At 41.0% G+C, this 25,871-nt stretch overlaps 1 protein-coding gene across 1 annotated transcript in view; it reads right to left on the bottom strand.

The window, feature by feature from the left end:
* Window positions 1-13,375, bottom strand: part of lzts2a (leucine zipper, putative tumor suppressor 2a) — a 51,012-nt gene extending 37,637 nt beyond the window's left edge. The window contains exon 1 of the mRNA XM_042502163.2: window positions 13,060-13,375. The gene's annotated coding sequence lies outside the window, so the exon portion shown is untranslated. The remainder of the gene's footprint in view (window positions 1-13,059) is intronic.
* Window positions 13,376-25,871: the final 12,496 nt, after the last annotated feature.

Below are 25,871 nucleotides of genomic sequence, written 5' to 3'. Positions count from 1 at the left end.
ACACGTTTTTCTCTCTGAAGCACATGCACTCACCTGCACGTGTGCTTGTAGATGTACAGTATGTGAGAGAACAAAAAACACAGTTATGCAAATGTGATCTAAGAACAACAAAATAACTTGAAGGACATGGGAGATTATGTGCTGTTAATTTATTCCCAAGATTAAGAAGTAAAATCAGGTTGTTCTTTGTGTGTTCTCTCTGTGTTTGATTTTCTTGTGTTTTAAAGTGTAAGTTTTAGGGGGATTCAGTGGTATCTAGCAGTGAGGACTGCAGATTGCAACAGGCTCTCCTTGTTGGGATTCCTTCAGGGTTCATTGTTCAGGAGGTTTTTACCGGGAGCCAAATTATCCGTAGAGGTCTGTACCTCTCCAAAACAACCACATCTGGTAATTTAAACCTGAAAAAACACAGAAAAAACTGCTTTATGTTACAAATCAGTGTTTCTCTGATGCAGATTGGCATGTCGAAGGCAGGCGGCTTGCCAACCACCTGCTAACAGCTCAATCTAAGAAAAACACAAAAATCTTATTTTCAGGTGTTTATACACATAATCCAGTTATTATATTATAGTATTATATCTATTCCCCTAAATCCTACACTCTGGCATTTCACATTGAACCCACTGCCCCCTGAAGCATGCCGTTTGCTTAAAAAGACCATCTTCTTATGCACTGAGCTGAGTGGCAGGCCAATGTTTTCACAGCATATATACAGTATGTCAGACACTGATAACTAGCACTTCAGCACCTTACACTCACTCACACACACACACACACACACACACACACACACACACACACACACACACACACACACACACACACACACACACACACACTGTCAGATCCGTCAGTGTGTAATTTTCTTTTATTCAGTGGCAAAGGTCAGTATACACACATTTTCGTGACAGCCTCAGCCTCAGGGTTTACTACACACTGTATATGTGCGTGTATCGAGCTAATGGAGACTGACATGAGGACTGACATGGACGCTGAGCTGTGCTGCGCTGGGCCTGGCGGTCTAACCCAACAGCAGGGATAAACTATAAATAGACAATCTCATTCACCCCCAACACTCCGCCCCATCCTCCCTTTTTTCTGCTGTTTCCTCTTTTCCTTTATCTGCACACCTTTTATCACATCTGCTTCGCTTTATTTCCTCCAAAAACTCTGTGCTCCATCCCTGCATCCCCTTAATTTTTGTTCCTTACTTCATCATCTCCCCCAAATCCCCATTTTCATTCTCCTTCTGTCTTTTGTCTCTGAGGATTTTTGTTCCGGAGAGAAGATGAGCCACAGAAAAAAACAAAGAAAGAAAAAAAATTCAAAATACTGGAAATACTGGAATAACAAATAGGCCACCAACAATCTTGTGATCTCAAAAGAGAGTGTGTGGGATGGAGGAAAGGGGGAGATGGGCTAGTTAAGGGGGGAGATGGAGGGGGAGACTGAGTTATGTAAGCGAGGCTAATCCCCTCCCAACCCTGCATAGTAAATGAGACGGGATGACACTGGCCTCATTTCATCCGTTCATCTCCGTATCCGCCGCCCCTACCCCTCCAAGCCACCTCCACCTTAATCTTTCCGTTTGATCTCTGACAGCAGACAAGAGCTACGTTTTAAACTGCAGCAAATCCTGGTCCGCTGACACTTTATTTTATCCTCATATCAACGATAACATCTGATTTTTGAAAGCTCGCTCGCAGTGAGAAAGGAGTGGAACACATTCCTGTTCAACAAACTCAGCTGACAGCGACTAAAAATATTCCAGATCTTTTCTGGTATTAGATTCCTGACATTCATGCTCTAAAAATGGAGCTATGGTAACAACACATCTCCAGACTTAATAATACAAAGCTTTGGATTTAGACTCAAAAACAAAGGCCTAGCTCCCACCACATGACGCTCACCCCTCTAACCCGACAGTCTGACCTCTCACCCACACAGTCACCCAGACATCCTAATCTGCACTGCTAAGTGTTGCTCAAAAAGGTCAACAAGGCCAGCAGAGTGTGCTCATAACGGTGGATCACCTATCAGGTATCACAGCACACAACTATTGATTGGATCATCTCACAAGGAAACATAAGATATTACATTACATGTAAGGGTTTTCTGTTTAAAATGACCTTCTCTGTGCTTTTTTGTAGCCAAGTGTTGCAAAAAGAAAAACACGAGGAAGCAATCAAAAAACACCTGCATATGGCTATATGAGAGAATAAAATCACATGCAAGCATTGATATGTGTACAGCAAATTTGGGCTAGCGCACAGGCTCACAGAACTGCTAGCACTGAGTCTCGTCTAGTGGGAGGCAAGGCTGTCATTAACCCTTTGAAACCTGAGCAAATTGCTTTGATTTCCTTTAAAAATATGGGGAAAAGGCAATGAGCAGCTCAACTAAAGAAAGAAAGAAAGAAAGAAAGAAAATGCTGAAAACTGATAAAAACATATGTAGATTTTTTTCAGTGATTTAAAATATTTAATTATACTTATAAGAAATATAGTTTTTGTGACATTTACCCTTGTTTTTTAAAATCTTCTGGTCATTTCTTTTTGCGTTTTACTAAATTCTAGCAATTTGTAGTACATTTGTTGTGATTTCCTTATGTTCACACCAACATTCTCAGATTTCAAATGGTTAACTATCAGTATTATTACGTCAAGATTGTGATGTATGATATATTTTTTTTTTATCTTTGAGAGCCCAACTGACAATAAATTTACACATTTGGGACTTTAAAGAGTAACTTCACATCAGAGTGAAAGGCAGAGTTTTGCTGCCCTCTCTGGCTGATTGTTTACCTCACCCTTTACTAACCTTGCACACAGCATCACTGACTTTGTTTATGTAAACAGTAAAATTCAACTGTTATTCTGAATATGATAATATTCTGAATTTTATTCAGGTCATGTGAAGACCATACTCTGTTTAGATATTTTGTGTGACATTTTCTAATTAATACATGTGAGATATGCCGATATCGTAGGAATATTGTCTTTTTTGAAACAAGGGCAAATACAGCAAATTTTGTACATGCATATGTAGTCACTGACAAGTGTGGTTGGTGAGATGCGTTGCAACTGTAACCATGCGCAACATTGATGTCATGGTGCACTGACACAAAGCGGAGTAAGCCTTTAAGGTGAGAACCACTGTTGTGCAGCTTAAAAAAACCCCACCAACATAATCACATAACATATTTTCACATAACATGGTCCCATAAATATGGTTATTTAAAAATCGATGTGCACAATTTAAGATATTTCCTGGTTTTATTAAGCAGGGATGACACTCTTTCCAATCATAAACATATCTTTGGCATTTCTGTGTGGCAATTTCTTAATATTCATCAGATAATCTCCGCTGACACAGCTGCGATAAGCTAAAATCATCCAATAATAAAGGCAACCAGTCAAGTTTCATGACCTTCATAAATATGTTTTAATGAGTTTTTCCACTTAACTATCAGCCACCAATCAGTTAAAACACAACATTAATAAACAATTATTGGTCCGAATGATATGTAACGTTTTCCTAGAAAGCAGACGGTCAAACTCTGTATGTAAATGAGCTACATTGGCATTATGATACTGTTTATTAACCCCTCCCCACCTCTTCAATCCTCCTGCTCAGACAGGACGCTCCACTAAACTTTGACCTACTTATGTCCGCCCTCCGTCTGGGCCAAGAGAGGGGGAGAAAAACGCCAAGACCCCAAACGGAGCGAGCTTCACGCTGATCCAGCCTGTTAAAAATAATATGAATATCAAAGGCTTATTTGGACAATACATCTTTTGAATGTCAAATCGCAGGGGGAAGCCGAGGGAGGCTTGAGGACGCGTGCATGTGAAACAATCACACTGGACTCATTGTTTAGTACTTTAAAATTCAGCAAGGCACACACACACACACACACACACACACACACACACACACACACACACACAGACACACATACACACACACACAAATACATACACACACATACACATACACACACAGACACACACACACACGCTGTATCTCATGCTGAGGACTTGATTTCACTTTTCTGCTGATCACCCACAAGACAAACCCCGTCCTTCATCTTTTTATCCGCACTGTGTCTCTCGTTTCCAAGAAATCTCACTCAGCAGATGGACACAATCCTCCAGAACCAATTCTCTGCAGGATAATGCAGAGCAGACAAAGACGCCACGACACAAAGGCAGACAACACCTCCATGATTCAGCTCTGTCGCTGTGAGCCCACTGAAACTGAGCCGAAACCCGGTGACAGCATCACTTCATAAACCTCAACTGTGTTTAAAATCTGCCAAAATGTTTCATAAGCACAGGACGGCTTCCAGGCCAGCTGAGTCCCAGCAATCCACGTGTGATGGGACCACTGAGGGAAGAGGGCTGGCTCGGACAAGAGGGTGGTGGGAGTTATGTTACCACGGCTGGGACAGCATCCCAGAGGTTCCCGGAAGATTTCTGGGAACATCAGGGCCCAACATGTGCATGGGAGAAAGAAAAAGACGGAGGCATGAGGGGGGAGACATCTGTCAGCAATTTAAAGGGAGGGATCAATCACATATTTTTGAGAGTACAGTATGCAGAGATACACTGGGGTCATGATGCAAACACTCTCTCGTGGTTAAAACTTCCCAACCCCCCCACCCCCCCTGCTCTTTCTCCTCTCTACTTCCACGAGACAAGCTGATCACAGTTTACCAAGCTGACGCAGGAAGAGGGGAGGGGCACCGAGTGGTACGCACTCTGCCGAGGGGTCATCTGGCAGACGCATCCTCTGAGCTGGCTTCACTCCGCCGAGCAAAACACACACACACACACACAGGGAAAGAAGCTGGCCAAGAGGGCGGAGGAAAGCTAATCTATAAATCAGACACAAGTCCAAACAACTGGGTGTCAACAGATCTTTGCTTATGTTATTAGCTCAGAGGTGCCCCGCTGCAACACGCCGAGAAACACACTGTTTCGGTTCTGCTGAGGTAGTTGTTTCAGATGAAGAAATTCAGTTTAGAAAGACAAAATCATATCTGAAGGGCCCCATTAAAAAATCCTGAGGAAATTACAGCTAAAACACGCAAGCAGGGCAAACAGGCTTTTAAACTGGATCAATAATTCATGTTTTGCTTCCCTTGCTGGCACAAATCAGGTTTCCGATAGAAGCAAATCAACAAACAGCTTAATCAATGGCTTTCTCGCCTGTGAGAAAGCGGGGTGTTGTTAGTCACATGAAAAGCTCAACTCTGACTGATGATTTCTCTTAATAATTTCAAGCTGGAGGAAGAAAAACATCTCTTGATTCAAGAATTCAGAGAATGAGTTTTCTAATGAAGATAATATTGCTACCAACAAAAACACCTGATTGTTGCAGCTGCAGATCGTCTCCCGACCTCCAAAAACCGTTCATCTGCTACCGGGCAAAGCGCCTCAGTTTTGGACCTAATACAGGTGTCATCCATCAATCTTGTGTTTGTGTGTATCTGTGTGTGAGTGTGTGTATGGTCTGCTGTTTCAGCACTGGCCATTTCAGTCCTCATACATCAACCTCCTGACAGCAGTGAAGTGACGCTTTGTGACATATGAGGCCACTTTGCCTTCTCCTCGGAAAGAGAGAGGGAGAAAGGCAGGGCAGCGCTCAAATGGAAAAAAGCTGTTTCTATGTATGATGATGGTGCTCAGAGAACCCGTTTACACTTGAAATAAAGTTACTTTTGGGCGATGAGATTGCATTTGGAAAGTGCTTGACTACATGAATGTACAGGTATGAATGCACCAAAAATGCATTCAAGATGGACTTTAGGGCGATATGGTGATATGGCTTAAAAATAACATTACAATTTCTTTTTAAGGCTGTATCGCAATACACAATATATATTTTGAAAGCTCCTATATACTATTATAGATCACTAAAATACAAAATTAGTAAATTAACTACAGTTACAATAAAGTTATATAAAGTAGCTACTTTTATAATGAAGTTAAAGAAACTACTGCTTTAAAAACTTAAAGTCTTTCTATAATTAAACAAATTCAAGCAGAACCACTTGCGCTTTTATTTTGAAGCACTCGGCCCATCTAGTGCATCTAGTGTTGAAGTTTTGTTGTGAACATGAAGCTTCTGGTCAACAGATTGATATTAGCAGTTAGCAGAGAGTTAAATGTTGATGCAACGCAAGAAATAAACTAACAGCTCTCCAGTTCATATATTAATATTAACTGCACGTAGAACTGGCGCTCCATGGCAACCCAGAGCGCCAACACTGGGCTGGCGGAGGACTGTGTGTGAAGTATCATGTTTGTGAATCTTTCTTTTTGAATGCGTGTCTGTGAAAAGGAGAGAGCCGAAATGCCAAAGCAAGTCTCATGGTGGCGGCTTAAAAATGACGTGGCAATTTATACTTGATGTTCGCGATATAATCATTTTATTAATCCCATGTGGAACAAGCCATGATAATCTAATCACCTAAACAACATCTGGAGGGGGTCAGGGACACGTTGTGCCCACATTGAACACAATTGTAAATGCAATTTCGAACTGTGCTTTTACATACAAAACCTACATTAGCAGAAATACATAATTGCATGCAACTGTCCAAAACCATCAAGGTAGCAGACTTTAGACAAAGCTAAGCTAATAGCAAGAAAGCTGGAAAACCTATGGATATTCACTCATGGATGGAGTGAAGACTGGAGTGCTTTCAATTTAGTCAGATGAAATACAAATACAAGCAAAACTTGGCAACTGAAAATGCAACCGAGCAGTTTATGATGCGAGTAAGCAAATGTCAGAGAGTGGCTATAACTGTTTGGTTGTTTAAGCTGGACAGAGCTAAATGATCTCAATGTGGACACTGGAGACAAATATTAATACCAGGTGTAAACTTAATAAGGTTAAATCACAGCTAAATACAGTCTGGATACCAGACCCATTTTAATGCCAGGTGTAAGGGGGGGGTCATTTTTAGCACAAAGGACAGCTGCTGCTGGTTGCCAACTTCTTACATAATCACTGTGATTCTTTCATTGTAACATAATAAGAACTTTTTGCAATTTGACTGTGCAATAGAAGTTTCTCTACAGTGTCTTCGGGGCAAAGTGAACAAATGCACGCGTGTTGAACAAACACAGTTTGATTGGCCTGCTAATGGATGTTTGGAGCAGTTGGCAGACTTCAGCACTCCTGGTTCTAATGTGATCTGTGCCAGAGCGCTGCCCACTAATGTCCATTATACACAGACTTACTCCACTCAGCATTGATTCTGTCTCTTCTTACAGACTGTAAAGGCTTTCAGAGCCCGTCTCCGCCTGCCATCTCAGCTATCAGATTCCAGCAGCAATTTAATTGACCTGCAATCTACTTATGCAAAAAAAACACGTTTTGAAGCTGCTTTCATGTTGAAAAGGGTTCTGCATGAGCATCATAACAGACAGGCAGTGTGCAAGTTCATGGAGCATTTTATGGCTGTTTTGGGTTTTTCTTTTAAGTCTGTAAAAGTCAAAGGGGGTAATGAAAGACTGAGACTGAGGACAGCTTGATGATGACAGGAGCGGTCCACCCGAGTCTGTACAGCCACACCTTTGGGCTGATGAATGAGCAGATGTCTGTCTAAGGAGCTCTGTATTCCTCTGGACTGGTGAGGTAACCAGTGGTGCTTTGAGCTAAATGCTTATCTCAGTATGTAAAATATGCTCATAATGACAACGCTAACATGCTGATCTTTAACAGGTATAATGCTGATTTTGCTCTTGGCTTAGTGTGCGTTAGATATAATTAGCACTTGATGGGAATATCATTAGTTTTGCAGGTGTTTGGTAATATAAAAAAAAAAGTGCTACCTCTTTTGACCTCCTGCAGCTTGATGGATAAGCCACCTGCACATGTTCATGACTTGACAAATGGGGTTAATTTAAGTGTTGTGGTCAGGAGATGGATTCAATTTGGACACTGAGAAAAGGAAACCCTCCATTCATGCATTACCTTTTTTTTCTTTCCTCATTGAGATTGCTGTTTTTTATTTTGATTGCACTGCACAGACGTGGTCGTCATCAGTGCACATGTGACGGTCTTTATTGCAATCACTCTATTAGTGATTATCCAATAAAGAATAGCTGCAGTGTAGAACTTTATGTTAAGTATATCTAGACAACAGACAAAAATCCTAAAATTCACACTTACACTCATAATTTTGTTTGTCTGTTGAGCTAGATGAAACTTTCAATGAGGTTCAGTTTGTGTTGCAGTGTCTTATTTCTAGGGACAAAACGGATGTGCTTTTTAGTAAAATTACATCAATTTATGTTGACTTCTCTTCGCTGTACGACTTTGAAAAACTTGAGCAAGAGAACCCTTTTTTTGTAGATTTTATTTCTCAAGCTTGGGAGGGAGGGAAAAATATTTTGTTCAAGACCAAGCTGTGAAATAACGTGTAAGTTTGAAATAAAAAGTAATGAAATCTTGATCATTACAATTGGACTTTTGGTGTCTTGTAAACCTGTGAGCACTGGGCACTTTGTGAACTTGAAGAAAAATAATAAAGAAAATCAATCAATTAATCAGTAATAGGACAAGTCTGAATAATGCAGACTTAAAATGTAAGAACGTAAAAAAATCATTCATTCATTTTGAGAGCTTTGTGAAATTAACAAAGAGCTAAGAAAACCCAAAATATCCCCCGTCAGTCATACAGGGTCAAAATGCAAAGCTCTTTTTATCTGCATGGCTGTGTTCATTTTTTTAATATAAAATTGTTTAAAAATAGAATAATTCAATGGCGAGCATTTGCAGAGGAGGCTGGCTGCACTGTTAATGCATGCACAGGAAACTATCACCACAAGTCAATTTATGTTGGAAGTTTCACCCACTGAATACTCTTACACTGCCACTGTGAGACCTCACTGATTTTACTGGGAGTGGACCATCAATAACTCAAGAGTTCAAAAAATTACACTCTGCAAAAAACCCTCAGATGTCCTTCAATATTTAACGAGGAAACGAAATGATATTATAGATTGCAGCGGCAGTTGGGCCTCTTAAAAAGTTCCGAAATCTATAATTTAAGATTCGTCAGAGAAGTTAACAGTTTGGCACACAGGATCAGACAGAATGCAGCCTCCGTTAAGTGAACCATCAAGTGAAGTCAGACAGTGGAACTAACAAAAATTAAGAAAACTCAATATCATATTTAAGGCTGATTTTCGATGACGGTGTTTCATAGTAAAACAATTCAATATTGAAAATTCCATCTGAAAATAATCAGAGTTTAATAACCATTTCCCTCTGGAATCTGAATCTTATGAAGAAATGCTGCCTGATATCAGAGAGAATTGTCAACCCGTTACAACTCGATGGAGTGAGCGGATTCAAAGCCCTGGAACAAGCCAAGAAGCAATGAGATAAATGTCTCTAAATGACGCCTGTTTAAGTATTTCAGCAGAAAGTGTCTATAATCAAGTTCTACTCAATTCCAATAAAGTGGGATGAAACTAGAAGAAGATGAGCATGTAAATGCATGTCTGCCACTGTGAGCCAGGGATGGATCGGTGTATGTCGGATGTAAACATGAAATCTGCTCGCACTGCTTGAGCTTTGTAAAACTGTTTTTAGGAACATTTTTACTGTAACAATTTGTCTCCCCTTTTACAGTGCCGACACCGACTCTGAACTCTGGCAGCATTTTACTGTAAATGCCAGAGATCAAGACTATACATGGAAAAGCAGTACTTAGTTTTTATGCACCGTAAATCTGAAACAAACACCCAGAAAACTGCACGTCTGCTGCACCTCTCAGTTCTTTTAAACAAAGACTACAGACTTTTCTGTCTTTTAATAGCTCTGTTTTTTTGTTTTTTTTATTTATTTCAGGTTTCACATTCACACTATACATTTGTTCTTGCATTTTATACCTGTCTTTGCATGTTTTATCATGTTTTTGTTTTCTATTCTCTGTTGCTTTAATGACTGTTTTTAACTTTATTTAAATTTCTTTTGTGCTTTGTCTCAATACTTTTGATGTTTCATGTCGTGTTTTTATCTTGTGTTAAGCATTTTGAACTGCCTTGTTGCTGAAATATGCTATATAAATAAACTTGCCTTGCCTAGAGATGATTCATCATTGGCAATAATCAATAGCAGGCATAAGAAGAGCTATCTCCTCCTCCACTCCACTCATGTCCATGCTGCTTTGTTTATTTCTGGCCACAGAAAAAAAATCTCTGGTATGAAAGTCCACAAAATGTATCTACAAATGAACCACACATGCTTCATTTAAAGACATGGGAACTTATTTTACTGTCAACTTTAGGAGTTTGCCAGTTTATTAGGCGCCCACTCTGCCTGACAAAAGACAGATGCAACATGCTGGCGTCTTCAAGTGTAGAAGTTACAGCTTCAATATGTTGTATATTTGACACAAATTATAGCAGATGTCGATAATTCATCTCCTGTATAATATCTCGGTCAGTGACTTTGAAAGTAAAAACTGTATGAACATAAATGCAAAGATCTCAGTGATGTTGTTGCAACACTTCCAGTCCAGAATGGGCCTTTTAAAGCAGGAAAAGAAAGGTCACTGCAAACCCGGGCAGCTAATTACCCTCTCACATACAAGGGTAGGCTTTGTGTGTGTGTGTGTGTGTGTGTGTGTGTTTTGCGTCTGACTGACAGCTTGTCTCTCCCCCGCTGTGCTCTTGCTCTTGTCCTGTTTTAATGGGCTGACAGTGAGAAACTCTGAGGGAAATCTCAATGACGCTCCTACCGCTGAGACACATCACAGCTGAGGGGAATCACAAGCAAAACTGGATCTCAGAACCAACATAACTCCCACAAACTGCATCTAAATAAACAACTACACAGGTGATAGCAAACTGCAGCAGAACATCGAACATGTCTGACTTTGGACACCAAAAAAAAAAAACACATCTGCTGCTCTCCTTTTGCGACTCCTATCATCCACATATCAGATTTTTCACATGAAAGTTCAGTATTTAGGAAAACAAAACACACCTCCAGTTTCATACCTACAGTGACGTCTAATAAGAGCGGTTTCAGTTGTGTAAAGCTTTTGGGCTCTATGTTACATCACGATGGATGACAACAAATTAAATATTGTTGACGTGCCACTTGCGTGCTTTTAATCACATCCGCCGCTCAACATCAGCATCATCATCGCTGCAGCAAAATGAAATGGAAGCCATTTCAGTCCCAGATGGCTGCAGAGGCATTTTGTTAATTGAGCCTCACAGGTGTGGATCAGATTCCTGGCTCTCTCGATATCACTTTAATGTGGGATTTTCCTTTACTTGTTATGTAAGAGAGCTCCCGAGTGCACAGATGTGGCCCCTGCGTGAACATTTACGTGCTATTTTCAGCTGAGATTATCTAATGAGCAAATTAAGCTGCAAAAGGCTGCATTTTGAGCAGGGGGCGTGTCTGCAATGTTTCAGCGTCTTCAGAGCTGTGCAGATGTGCATCAGCTGTGATCAAGCCTCCAGCTGTGCTCCAGTTTTCAGACTCACACATATTTGTTGACTCGATGCAGACATGAATGGAGATGATGCGAAGTCGGTTTATTCTACAGTAGAAGAAGAAAGCAAGGGGGGGAAAAAAATCTCATAATCAACTTGAAAAGGGAGAGCGGGAGCAGATAAACTACTACTATGAAAAGCACACTGACCGTGACTTTGGTCATGTTCACGCTTGGCTGCCCCCCCCCCAGGGCTTCCACTCCTGTGACGAAGCCATGTGATAAAAATGATCCCTCAGCATCACACCCTCCTCCCCTACCTGCCCCCCATCCGCCTCTTCAGCTGCGCCAATCCTGATCGCCTGACAGCTTGGTTATCAACTCCCACCACCACCACCACCACCGCCCCCCCACCCCCCCGTATGTGTCCTGCCACGTTCCTCCCTCCTCGCTCACGGCCCTGCCTGTGCTGTGCTGGATGACAGGGCAGGTTGATATAGGGTTTCCCGATAAGGTGGCGTGATGCCTAAACACCAAGTTAACATCTGATCAGGAGTGGAGGGAGCAACAAGAATCCATGTTTGCAGCATGCATGCATTCATGTGTCGGTTGTCTTAATGTTTAAGTCTTATAGCTGTGACAAGATGACATCAATCAATCAGCTGCAGGGGAGGGGGCTCACCACAGATGGGAAGAAGATGGAGAGCATCTCAGGCATTCTTCAGCATTTCTATCTGCTCCTGCGGGGATTATTTATGGTCCAATAAGACCCTGGGCGTTTCCAGTTCAACTACTAACTAATCCATATATTAAAGTGGGCCTTGAGAGCATAAAACAAATGGTGCTGAGGTGTGTGACCTTTCCTTTTCATCACATTCCCTTCATCCTCTCTGCTTCTCTGTTTTAATCATACAAACAAAACAAGCCGCAAGAGAGAGAACAAGAATAGTGGCATGCAGGAGCTGTGTGTGTGTGTGTGTGTGTGTGTGTGTGTGTGTGTGTGTGTGTGTGTTTGTGTTTGTGTATGGCAGTTGCAAGGGGCAGCCCAAACCCCATTCACTGAAACAGCTGGATGAAGATAACAGAGCAAAGCTTATTCTCTCCCTCACGACCCTCTCTCTCTTTGAGCACGCACACACACACAAACATACATATATACACACACACACACACACACACTAGTTCAAGAGGGCAAACAGCTGAATTTACTGCAAGAAACTAAAGAAACTCGAAGGAAAACTAACTGGAACCACTACTCCAGCACTCTAAACACTCAGACAAGTCAAACTATCAATAACCAATCAGTCTTGTAAGCGATACACACCCAAACACAACACAACCCCCATAACTTTGTATCATCAACCTCCATTTTGACATAAATGGCCATTTGCCACGCTAGTTTTTGGATAATTTTGCACAATTTAGCCAAAATCACAAAATAAGTTACTCCCCTTCTTAACTATAAGTATAAAACACGCTTTAAAACAAAGCCAACAACTTCTCTAGACTCGCACGTCAAAGACAACAGCGCAAAAACACAGACTGTCCCACCAAATCACTGTTGCACGCTGTGATCTACTCACCTCAAGCAAGATGTTCTTTACGCGCAGCCCCGTGCAGCAATATTTCCTCCAGCAGTAAATGCGTGTATCCGGTCGCCTTTTCTGTGCGCGTACAACTTTTCTGAAAACAACAACCAGCCAGAGGAAGACAAGATCTCTACTCTTCTTTATCTGTACTTGTGTCTGTAGTTTCTGCTCCTTTCCACACAAACAGAGCCGTGCAGTCCTCGACAGCTCCGGAGATCCGCCGCTGCTGCCCGGGCGGAGTGTGTTTGGTACTGTCACCGGCAGAGCCCGGGCTGCTGCTGCTGTGCGGGGCGGGCTGCCTCTGCGCTCCAGAAGGGGCTCGACTGCTGATCCACAACAGAAAGGTTTAGGACCGGGGAGGAAGGGCAGGGGGCTCCGCGAGGGGGGGCTGCGACGACCGGTGAAGCAGTTTCTCCAACGGATGTTGGTACTTGTACTTCACTTGAGTATTTATATTCCATGCTACTTTCTACTTTTAATCTTTTACATTTCAGAGGTCAATGTTGTTTTGACTCCACTATGTTTGACAATATTAGTGGTTAGTTACTTTTTATTGTTTAGGCTACTATATAAAATAAATGATCTTATATTATTTTCTATTCTAGGTGGGTCCAGAACCCTGGTTTGGACTCACTGTCTTAGACTGTTGAAGAACTATATAATGCATATTATGAAAAAGACATTTATATGGGGATATTTTTATTTTGGGAATTGAAGGGCTCAAATTTGGCCTAAAAGGCTCAGTGACCTCAGTACTTTAGAAAGGATGTGATGCTCATGCAAACAAAGAGGTAATGAAAAAAAACATCCACAATATTTCTTTAATGAGGCCAATTTGCTGTTTAAAATCTAGAACAGGGGAGCAAGTTTGGTACAGGTGAGCTCCTTACTGGCTCTGCTCGGCTTTGAACTCTCAGATTCCCGCCCACCACCTCATGTCCACTCAAACACCCTTGAAACACAATATGGGGTCTTCTCTTCTAAACACAATGTACTGCCACCTGCCTGATTCATCCATGAAAGAGGAGCTTTATGAATGCCTGAATGACTTCATTTGTTGGAGGGATGTATGGATTTGATTTCCACAAGATGTTCAGGTGCAAAAATCCCTGTCTGTCAAAACGAGCAGCTGCTGCAGCGATGTTAATCCATATAGAGTTACCTGAGTATCCTGAGGTGTGAAAGGCTGGCGGTCATGAAGAATGTATACATGAACCGTTAAATATTAATAAGTTACATCTTGTATCAGTCAGTCTGTCTGGCAATGTGTTAATCGGTCAGTCAGTTTAATTTAGTTCGGTAGTGTGAAGCATAAAAAGGCAAAAGAAAGCAAACATAAAAGTGCAGTTTCACTTGTTTTAGGATTTTTTTTCTGAAAGCTAAAACTATAACTTGAATTGTGTCAGAACAATTAAAATCACATATTAGTATTAAGAAATGGGCCTTTGTAACAAGGCACTGACCATTAATGTCATTGTCCCTGTTTTGTTTTCCTGGGGACTGTTGTTTTGCATTTAGTGCTCTTCATTTCTTGTCATCTCTCGATTGTTCACTCACTTGAGAGGGAATCAAATACACCAAAAAGATACTCAAAAAAAAAGATTCCCACAGATTTTTGTTGCTCATTTAACGGCACCGTATGACATTAAAGGGATCATTAAGGTGGAATCTTTGTAATCCAATCACCAGAATTTACGTTGGCATTGTGTGTTTCTGCAAAACGCTGATATGTAACATTTGGACGTTGTTATGTAGCCGACATGTTGAAACTTAACATCTTTTCAACCTCACTTTGGTTATTGTGTGGTTATGTTTAGGCACATAAAAAAAACACTTTTTTTATGGTCAGGAGAAAATTTTGTTTTGGCTTAAATTGCTTGATTTGTGTTGAACAATCACAGCTGGAAATGCCACCAGTGTCTCGCTAAAAAACAACTGCTGGTGCGACCTCTAGCTCACCTGGTACAGTGTGCACCCCACATAGGCTGAGTCTTGCAGCGGCCTGGGTTTGATGCCAGCCTGTGGCCCACCTTTCCTGTCATTCTATTGCTGTCCTGTCAATAAAGGTGTGAACACCCCCACCCACCAAGAAAAAGAAAAAACCCTTTCTTTGGGGGCACAGCACCACTAGAACTGGCACCAGTCCCTTGTTAAAAAACACCCGTTTTTGTTGCTCTCAAACAGCAACCCACCGTCCCCTCCACCTCCCGATGCTCATACACATCTAATCAGAGTTATGTCACTTTAGAAACGTTCATGTGTTACATATGAATTGTACAAATGGAGCATATTTTTGTTTTGCATGCACAGTATTTTCTTCTGGTGACCTGGCTGTGCTCCTGTACGGCAGCATTAAATTGTTCCCATGTGTGATGTGATTCATCATCCAGCAGCTCAAACATGAAGGTAAAAAACAAAGTGCAGCTTCAAACTATCTCACAGCCTCCACAGCATCACCTTCTGTCTTTGATGTTCAGCCGGCCGGCCTTCCTGCCTATAAGAAGATAGATATTCAGGAGGCATGTCGCTGCTGAACTCCTACTGACCTCTCCTCCGCTGCGTACAACATGCCAATTTATATCCTGCACCAATGCCAAGTACCTAACCCCCACCTCCTCCTTCTCCTCCTCTTCTGCCCCTCAGTTTCTCCTTATCATCTCTCCCTCCACATTGTCAACCACCTCTGCTCCTTTTCTTCCCTCTAATCCCACTCCATCCAAATAACCTCCACTCTTCATCTCCCACTTTACTGAACATGAGCTCCATCTCCTCCTTCTCTGCTCCACTCAGCCTCCGCCCTCCCAATTCACCACCACAGCCCTTCTTTTCTCAATCCCTTTCTCCTTTAAATCGCCTCCATGGTTCATTTCAACTTCAGGCTTTGGCAGCCCACAACGCTAATATGATTTCCAGCTGAAATGAAACGTGCAAATGTGCTGCAGCCTCTCCTTTTCCCCCGTGGGTTCCCATTGGAGTCTACTTCATTAGGCTCTGGGGTGGCTGGAGATTTTTTTCTTTCTGAACTGGAGGAGATTAAAGTCAGACATTTTCTGGGGTTCATGTTTGTGGGTAGAGCATCACTTATTTTTCCAGCATCACAAGAACCCAGTCACTTTATTGTCTTCTTACACAATATGCAAAGTATGTGTGCGTGTACTGTTGCAGCTGTGTGTGTGTGTGTGTGTGTGTGTGTGTGTGTGTGTGTGTGTGTGTGTGTAGCTCTGTGTTCTCAAGTGTGTACTCTAAAAAAAGTCCTTGCCCTCGGCAGCCTGGAATTTTGTACAAGACAAGGCTGTTGATTTCATAATCACTGAGAGAAGGATGCTGCATATGTGAAGCAGGTATGGAAAGTCCTGCTCATTTAACATTTTTCTCACATTTGTGCTGAAATGGTGCCATTTTAGCAACATTAGAAATGTGACTCCAGTTAAGGCGAAATCAGTCTGTTGGTCTACCGGGTGGATTGCCATTAACTTTATCCAAGTTCCCAAGAGGATGAACTCTAAAAACACTGGTGATCTCCTGACTTTTCCCGTAGCACCACCAGCACGTTCACATTTGTGGTTTTCAGTCAAATACCTCAGCAACTATGACGTGGATTGCATCACATTCATGTTCCCCAGATGAACTGTAGTAACTCTGGTAATGCTTTGACTTTACCTCAGTCATCTTTTAAATGTGTTTAACTTTTTAACTTTATTTAATAAACATACACCTCCAAAATGAATGACATTTCTACGAGCCTCTGCTGTAAGTTGTGTTTGGTGCTAATTGGCAAATTTGGGGAGAGTGGGGCAACTGTAACAAGGGGTAATTTTTAATAATATTTTAAACTGCACCAGTCAGAAACAATACAGAACCACAAAATTCATTATGGACATGGTCTGTGATGCTCCCTTTCTGTCAGTGGACAAACTGATGTCTCATTTTTGTCAGAGTTTTGTTGTTATATTTATATAGTTATTTTAACTAATTATACTGTTAAAATTAGACTGGATTTAATCGTCCAGCGGGTATTACGTAAATTGTTCCACCCATATCTGTTTTCTTTGAAGTTTTTAATGGTCCTTGGTATTTATATGAAGGTTTCAGTGTCTTGATATAATTGCCCCCATATGCTGTAACCGTTGCCCCGAGTTGCACATGGGGGCAGATGTAACATTTGGCTTTTTCAAACACTATTGTGACTCTAACAGTGATTGTAAAACAATTTAATGACTGTTAACAAGTAGAACGTAGATACATGTTACATACAAGAAAACCGGATTTAAACAATTCAAGAGGTTTCTGAGTAATATTAAAAAATGTGATTGAAAAGTGACAATTGCTCCCAGTCTCTCCAAGCCTACACCCACTAGAATGTCTGTAGACCAGTTAAAATAAAAAAAAAAACATTAAAACATTTCAGACTTTGATGATAAGCAGTGCATGTTCAGGTTTTGTGTCAACAAGGTGTCAAACATTTGTCTGCTGGACTCTGTTTGCTTCTCTCTGCTCGTCTGCTATACATACAGGTACATACAGGTATATATATATATATATATATATATACACATACAGTATATATATATATGCTCCACTGTAGATACTCATGCTGTGTTAGTCAAGCACACATATGCCTCTGCAGTAGCTCTGATACCGTGAGAACGGGCACGGGGCTCCGCAAGGGGGGACTCTGAGAAACAACCTCACAAACCCGTCTCACACAGTGTTTGGTGTAACAGCTCCATAAAACAAGATGAAACAGATTAATGGAGAATTCCTCACGCTCATGCCTCAGCAGAAATAATACACTGCGAGCCTTTGTTTCCAATCCGCTTTGGTCTGTCCGTGGCTGTCTGTGTGAAGGCCGAAAGCTTGGATCATATGACTCACACATGCTCTGTCCCCTCAGGGTCTTCATCCTCCACAAGATACCTGACCAGAGCCCGACCCTCAGCCTCAGCATGATTCAGAAATACCAAAGTGCTTCCGGCAGAGCTTCTAAAATTATTCAAAAGATTCTTGTGATGCGCATTATTGCATTTTTGTTTTGTTCTGTTTCTTCAAAAAGCACCCTTTACTTGTCCAAACTTTATGTTTAATGACTCATGAATTGTTTATGCCTCATTTGCCAAGAAGATGAATTTTAGCCATTCAATAAACAATGAAGCTCAAAGTGGAAACAGGAGGGATCCGCTAAACAAAACAACGTAGAGGGATTTTGAATAATGCCATTATCTTTGTTTTGGCCCGTTAAAAATGTATCAAGCGTTCTAACATCTCTGTCATGTTCCCAATTAGAGCTCCCCAAACCCAGAGCTGCACCGCCTGCTCTCTGTGGAGGTTTATTTACATATTTCCATAATGGTCAAATCAGGAGAGTGCAGTGTAGCATGAAACACTTTATTCTCTGAAATTCCAGCTCTGGTCTGAGCCTGCGAGCTCATCCGACGTTGAGTTCTTTGTCTTTAAGCAGAATCAGTGTGGCTGGGAAGCAGAGGAACTGGGGCAGAAAACAGCTTCATCTCTGTTCTGATACTGCTGTCTGTTCAGAGCTTCTCATCTCTTTGCTTGTAAAGCGATATGACAGCTCAGTTTCTGTCTAATTCTATGAAATACTTTGCTGCTGCAGTCGAGGCCGTGGCAGCGCAAACTCACTAACACCACACACTGAAGATGATTATTTAATACCGCGTTTCTACACATGCTCATTAAGAGTATGTCTGTGCAACAAAAATAACCACATAGATAATTTATTCAGTCACCAGCCCCCACTTTGATCTTCCTTTTATTCCCCGTCCTGATGCGCTTTCATACATTTTAATTACAGTCCCATACGCTCATCCATCCTCTGCTACACTGGTACAGCAGCTGAACTTTGACCTGCGCAAAACCCCTGCATACTGGTAAGATATCATTTATACTCATAAAATATATAAATGCAACCATAACATGCTTCAGGAATGTAAGTATGAACTCATGACATTACTCTGAGAACACTAAAATGAGGATTTTCTCCTCATCAAAGTTAAATACGAAAATGTTTTACTATTTTAGAAAAGGGTTATGTAATCTTTTTTTGTGTACTATAAATGTTTGAATGTATGCATGAATTTTGTTCTCTCATCTCTCAAGTCTGTGGCTCTAAACCCAAATACCCATCTGTACTGAGGCAAAGCTCAAAAAGTATCTCACGTTATTGTTGAATATAAGTTATACATAAGTTATTGTGCAAATTTTACCTCAAAGTTACAGTTAACAAAGTCTTATTTCATAATAAAGTCAATCTTTCTTTTTTAAATTAAGGATATTCTCACATTTAACTAACCAATTTTGTTTCACACTGTTAAGCGCATCTTAAACAAGAGTATCTCTAAAAAGCGACACAAAATCAGAAAAAAAAATGTTGCAATATACGCTTCTGCAAACCACAAATATGTTACATTTGCAAGTTTTATACATGTCAACATTTCTAAAGTTATATAATATATGAGCTGAGTTGCCGTCAGTAGGTGGAGGAGAGGGTGGATGGTGTGTCACCTAGACTAGATGCCTGCCAAGCTGCAGACCATTGTTCAAGATCAACGAACACCAAAAACTGTTATGTTTAATGTTTATGTTTTGTTGTGATCTGTCAATGTTTTTCCTGCAGCTTTTTAGGCTCCAATTTTAGGGGGGTTTGAAGTGACATGTAAAAGTTTTTTTCATTAGATTGATCGAGTGGCTTTTCGGCTCCCCATAGGTGTTAATGCAACCTGTCGTTAGGGATATTGGCATGAAAAGTGGTTGTGTTTTTTTGCCAAGACATTACTGCTTTTCCTGACTGGGTTGTGCTCCCTAAACTGGGTACTGTAAACCAAAACAGGATCTTTTTCAAAAAATATCAAAGTGGTTTTTGTGACTAAGCCGAACCATGTGTTAACTGCAACGCTGATAAAACATAATGTTTCAACATATCCTCTATATAATAAAGACAAACAAATGTAATGAATCTGTGGTTTGCAAAAACTCACCATGCCTACATTACTCAGCTAAAAAACATTTGGTAATAAAGGCAGTGTGGTCTCCTCTGTTATGTCATTTTTGGTGGTGCACTTTCCTGGTTGGCTTAACATTAATGATTTGACCTAATGTTGACATTTAAAGTGCAGCTACAGTACAAAGTAGTCTGACTGCAGAGAAAATATGGCAGTCTGAAAGCATGAATATTAGGTTTTGTTGTTGGTGCTGTCAGAATCAACACACAAGTGTTTCCTGACGTCTGCGTCTAAGAGAGAACTGAACTGAGATCAATGAACTACAAGTTTTGCTTTTAAGTAATACTGCATGAAAAATCATCTCTCTCCTGCACCTCCTTGTGATGTGAACACACTGTAAGAGCAGCTGAGCAGATTTTCAGGCCGCCAGATTAAAGCTAACTACCTTCAGTAGCTAACACCGCTTCTCAGCCTCAACCTCCAGATTCAGATTTGAATTTTTTTTTTCTATTTTTTATAGCAGCTAATTTTCTTTGCTGAGCTGAAAATGGGATGCCAAGAGCAATCCTCCCTGGATTATTTAAACAGCTACTTCAAAGGAGAGCAATTATAATCCTACATTATTGATATGAGGAGAAAAAAAAACATAGTGAGTAAATGTCATAGAGAGGAACTGTCACAGACACATTTGGACGTGGAGAATGTGAGCGCAGGATAAGTGCTTTTTAGGTTTGAGGGTTTAATTTCTTTATATGACATAAGAAGGTAGGTTGAGTAGAATTAATCTTACACCCTGTTCAAATACATAACAGTTCATATAACCATGATTACTTGCACCCACAGAAAAATGCTCTCACTGACTGCAGAAATACATTTTTGGGCCTATTTATGAGCTTGTTTTCCTTAAAAAAAATGTAAATATTTTTTGTGGATCACTGGAGCAACAATTGAACGTATATAAATAATAAAATGTAGCTAATACGCATACACAAAATAGCTGTAGCGTAGATTATGGTTTTTATTTTTTGTGAAATTAAACTATTTTGTGCTTTTTATCATCTCATAGTAAGCGTGCTGACCCAGATTAGAGCATGGATGTGTGTGTCTGTGTTTGTAGTTAGTAGTAAGTGGCAGTGATTTATGCTGCACATGTCCCAGAGAACTCAATGCAGATGGTTATTTTAGTCAGGCAAAACCTGCAGGCAGAACGCTGTCATGTTGTGTAAATCTGACTGCAATGGTCCATCGCTGCAGGTTAATGATGAGATTACTGCACGTTTTTTGAGAAATGATGAATGAGAAAAAAAATAAAATTATGTTATGTTATGTTATTAAACACTCACCCGAACAGTTGTGATTTTACATTCTGCCGCCCTTGTAATAACTTTCTGTTCATTGCCATCAGCTCTGCATGAATAATAACCTTTTACGCCTCAGTGACCGCGGCATAAGAGTTTACTGACCTTTAAAAATATCTGAATCAGGACCAAATGCTTTTGTCTTCAGACCTTTAATTCCTTTTCCTCCTATTATAAACCCCCTAATATACTGTATGTTTTTAAACTGCACGTGTTATTTTTGACTGCGCTTTGCATGTTTTATGTGACTGCAAGTGCAGCCACAGGATGTGTGCCTGCGTATACTCACAATACTGGACATGTTGAAGGTTGGACTGTAACGTGTTGATGGTGGGTGACTTATTGCTTTCTGCCAAGATGGCGAGATCAAGCTACCAGCATGTTTCTAATATCAAAACAGGTCAAGGACGAGGCCGCAGGACAGCGCAACTCACAAATCACCGCTGCATCTTTTCACAGCGACACGTGTGTGAGGAGTTTGTGTCTGTATACTCATTCACACCCCAGACAGGAAAATAGAAATTTCTAAACAAATTTTTTCCTGGCAAACATTTTTTAAATGGAGCTCACTTGCAGACAGATGCACCGCTGTTTAGAAAACAGAATTGGGGGTCTTAGTTTGAAACAGCAGCTGTGGAGATGTTTGGATTGGCTGGGCTGATGCAAACAGCGTGACCGTCTCCAGACACTCAGCAGATGTGCATGAACACACACACACACAAACACTCACTTATGGTGCCTGCCGTCTTACAGTTATGTCTGAACTGGAGTCATAAATGTTGTTGTTGCAGGGTCCTTGAACTCTGAGGAACACTGATGAGTCATGCACAGCTTCTTTGTTTGTCACAGTAAAAGGATGTGTGCAGGGTGTGTGTGTGTGTGTGTGTGTGTGTGTGTGTTTATATGTATTTATATGTGTTGTTGTAATGAAAGTAAGGAGACAGTCTTTCAAATGAAGGTGTCAGACTAAAATCTCTCTCCTGAGCAATATATAGCACACAGATATACATATGTCCTGACCTTTGACCTGTAAGATTATTTCCCTACTAGTATGAGTGAAGTATTATAGCAGCAAGTCCTCAAACCCATACAACCATATTAATTTGTCATTCCTCTTCTAAAATATGACCTACAGGAGAGTTTTGTAAATTAGCACTCATGCTGGTTAAGTTAAGTTCAGTAGAAGAATCAGGGTTGAGCAAATACATTATATGACTGGACTTGATGTAATGACATAATGTGACAATGTGTACATGTGTAACTTAAATTAACACAAAGCTGACTTTTAATATGGGACAAGATATAGGTTTGTTGTTTTTTTTAGGATGGCAAAGACATTACCCGTCCTGCTCTGCCTTCCTCTGCTTCTGATTGGCTTACCCTAACAGTCTTGCCCCAATCCTAACCCATTTCAGTCCTCATGCCTAAACCTAACCAATCCAATCAACAACAGCAACGAGTGCTAACCACTCAGACGGAGAGAAGGGTGGGTCATTGCCATCCTGAGAAAAAAAAAAGTTGGCACATGGGACATGATTCATGGTCTCCTCTGTAAATGTTCTTTGTTTGCATGAGATCATTACTACAAATCAATGCTTCCCTCACACACACACACACACACACACACACACACACACAACAACAACAACAACAAATAAAGGCAACAATGACTTAACAAAAGTATGGGATAACAAGTCCAAAAGGACAGTTTGTTGTGATTAATGGGTGAGTCTGAACCCTTGCACTCTGACTCTAAACCATTAAATAGTTTTGATCTTGGTCTGATCTTTGTAAGGCCAAAGTGTTTAAACATGGTTACATTCATATACTCTATACATACCATATGATAATGCTTCTTCTATTGTATTATATTGTGAGTCTTTGCATGCACTCAAGAAATAATGCTGCACCTGAAAAAAAAATGGCTGAAATCTTTACATGTCTTTACAAAATCTGGTGCCCATCCATGTTGAGATAATTCACAGGATAAGTAGGCGAAAAATCTGACTAGTGGTGCTAAAGAAAAAGTCAGTAGGATTAATCCTCTGGGTACCATGAATGGCTGCACCAAATGTAATGATAAGTGGTGGATTGACCTTGGCATCACTGGCAGAAAAAGCTAACTTCAGGCTGTGAGACATGTAGCAGCAATTTGGAAGCCTTTATTAGTTACATTGCTTATTCATGAGACAGTAAAAAAGTCAGTGGACGACAGGAGAGTGATCCAGGAGGCCATTCACACCCAGGGCCAACCTTGATCTGAACTTGAAGACTGCATTTGAGAGCTGAGAAAAGCTTGTAACTTTTGAGCTCAGATTATTTTGTAACACTCGGGGTTCAAAGCGGGGCTGCTGGATAGAAAGATGGTTTTGAGCAAAAAAAAAAAAAAGCATCAGAGAGGTGAGAAGGGACTGAGAGATACTTTTTATGTCAGGAGGTAAGAGGTACATGTGAGAGGACGAGAAAAGGCCAGAGGAGGAGAGGAAAGAGGGTACGCTGCACTAATGTGGGGAGACAGGGCCAGTCTGGGGAGCATCTGTTTTTAGAGTCTCTAAACTCTGCTCTCCATCCATCCTCTTCCTCCTGACCCCCTCTGCATCTCACTCTGTGTCTGTCTTTTATTTTGTGCCCACAGTGTGCTCTAAACAGCCCGTGTTTCGCCATCAGAAAGCAAAGACCAGGATCTTCTCCCAGAGGAGTTGGATAACAGCGAGCGGAGACAGCAAGGCTGCAGTTACTTTTCCACAGCCCAGGGTCAGTCAGGACTGCTCTATTTAATGGCAGAGGGCTATAAAAATATTGAAGTGTTATTACGGTGGGGGCTTGAGAAATAATTCAAAGCATGTGTTTGTGTGTGTGTGTGTGTGTGTGTACCATTATTACATAAGAGATTAGCATTTGCGGGTCTGGATGCAGAAACAGGATTGGAAAGAAATGAGGGGAGGTTTCTGCCCTCATTTATTTCTCATCGGCAAGAAATCTGGAGATAATTTGAGGTCGGGAAACCTCAATCACACAACAGTTATTCAATAATTTAAGGATTATTTAATGCTTGTTGGAGTTCAGCCACTTGAACACTGCTTTTTGCACACAAAAAAAAGTAAAAATCGTCCTTTTCTTCTAATTTCTTCAGTGTAAAAGAGTGGAATTTACTGAAAACATGCTTGTCATGCTCCTCCCATGTCCTCCGCTGAACCCCACAACTATTTCCCTCTGTTTGCAGGACTCCATAGCTCGTGTGGCCTCTCTGGATGACTACATCATTCCATCTTTATATTTTACTTAGAGAAGGCGAAAGTAGGTCTGGGAGTGTAAAAAGAAAATACCTATGTAGTTACCATGGCCCCTGGGTCAACCCTGAGCTCATAACAAACACTAAACTGCAACACCATTAAAACTCCCATCAGTCGTGATCAGGAAGGATGGAGAGAGGAGCATTCAGGAAGGAAAGAGAAGAAAAGGGCTCTCCAGTGCTGTAAAGTCTAGAGCTGCACTAATATCAACCCCGGAGACTCTCTGACCTTCACTTTCAGCCAAAAAAAACCCAGCAGTAACAAGCAGAGCCATGTCTCAGAAACGTGCCTTTTGTAAGACTGACTTTTTTTTCTTTTCTTTTTTTTTTGCACGTACAACTGCTCTGCTTGTTTGCATAGTTCTCCTGTGATGTCTAACACAAGTGAATATAAGACCTCCTCACAGATCCTGGTGGTTAAGTTGATAACTTTTTTTGCTTCCCCATAAAAATAAATGGATCTCCAGCAAAGTATGATGCTTGTTCCCATTAGCCAGTTCACTAACTGCATCATCGGTTATTCGACCAGGTATTGAGGATGATAATGAAGGAGGGAGGAGGGAAAGGGGAAACGCACGCAACTGCTGCAATGCAGAGCTCGCTGGAACATGCATCACTGAGCCTGAGGTGAAGGTAACAAGTGGAGTCACATAGACGAGTGCACACACGCACGCACACGCACACACACACACACACACACACACACACACACACATACACACACACAGAAAGTCATTAATTGCTCCCTGCTGACTGGACACCTGGTACTGTTGTTTCTATTAATCAATCACCAAAGCAGTAATACCCACACAGATTTCCTCATTATTTTACGCCGCAGTTTTGTGTGCTTTTGTCTGTGCTTTGCTGTGTTGCATGTGTGTGTGTCTGTGTGTGTGTGTGTGTGTGTATGTGTGTGTGTGTGTGTGTGTGAATGTGTCCAACTGGGTCAAACCCCCCTGTTGCCTCTCAGATATTCCACTGGGAGATAAACATAGAGTGATGAGCTTTAATCCAGGATTGGAGCTGGATCCTCTAACTCAGTTAAACACAGACACACACACACATACACCTACATTCACAAACACACGCACAAAACGCACAGTAGCAAAGCATGTCAGATCTAACGAAAAAAAAAACCCTGAAACTAACTTTAACTCCCTAATCGCTACCCAGTTACAAGCTCAATGCACCATCACA

This window comes from Plectropomus leopardus, chromosome 13, assembly GCF_026936395.1.
Source record: "Plectropomus leopardus strain MGB_pleo_1.0 chromosome 13, ASM2693639v1, whole genome shotgun sequence".
NCBI classification, from domain to species: Eukaryota; Metazoa; Chordata; class Actinopteri; order Perciformes; family Serranidae; genus Plectropomus; species Plectropomus leopardus.
Note: the sequence above shows the minus strand (reverse complement) of the source record. Positions and strands in the feature narration are given on the sequence as shown.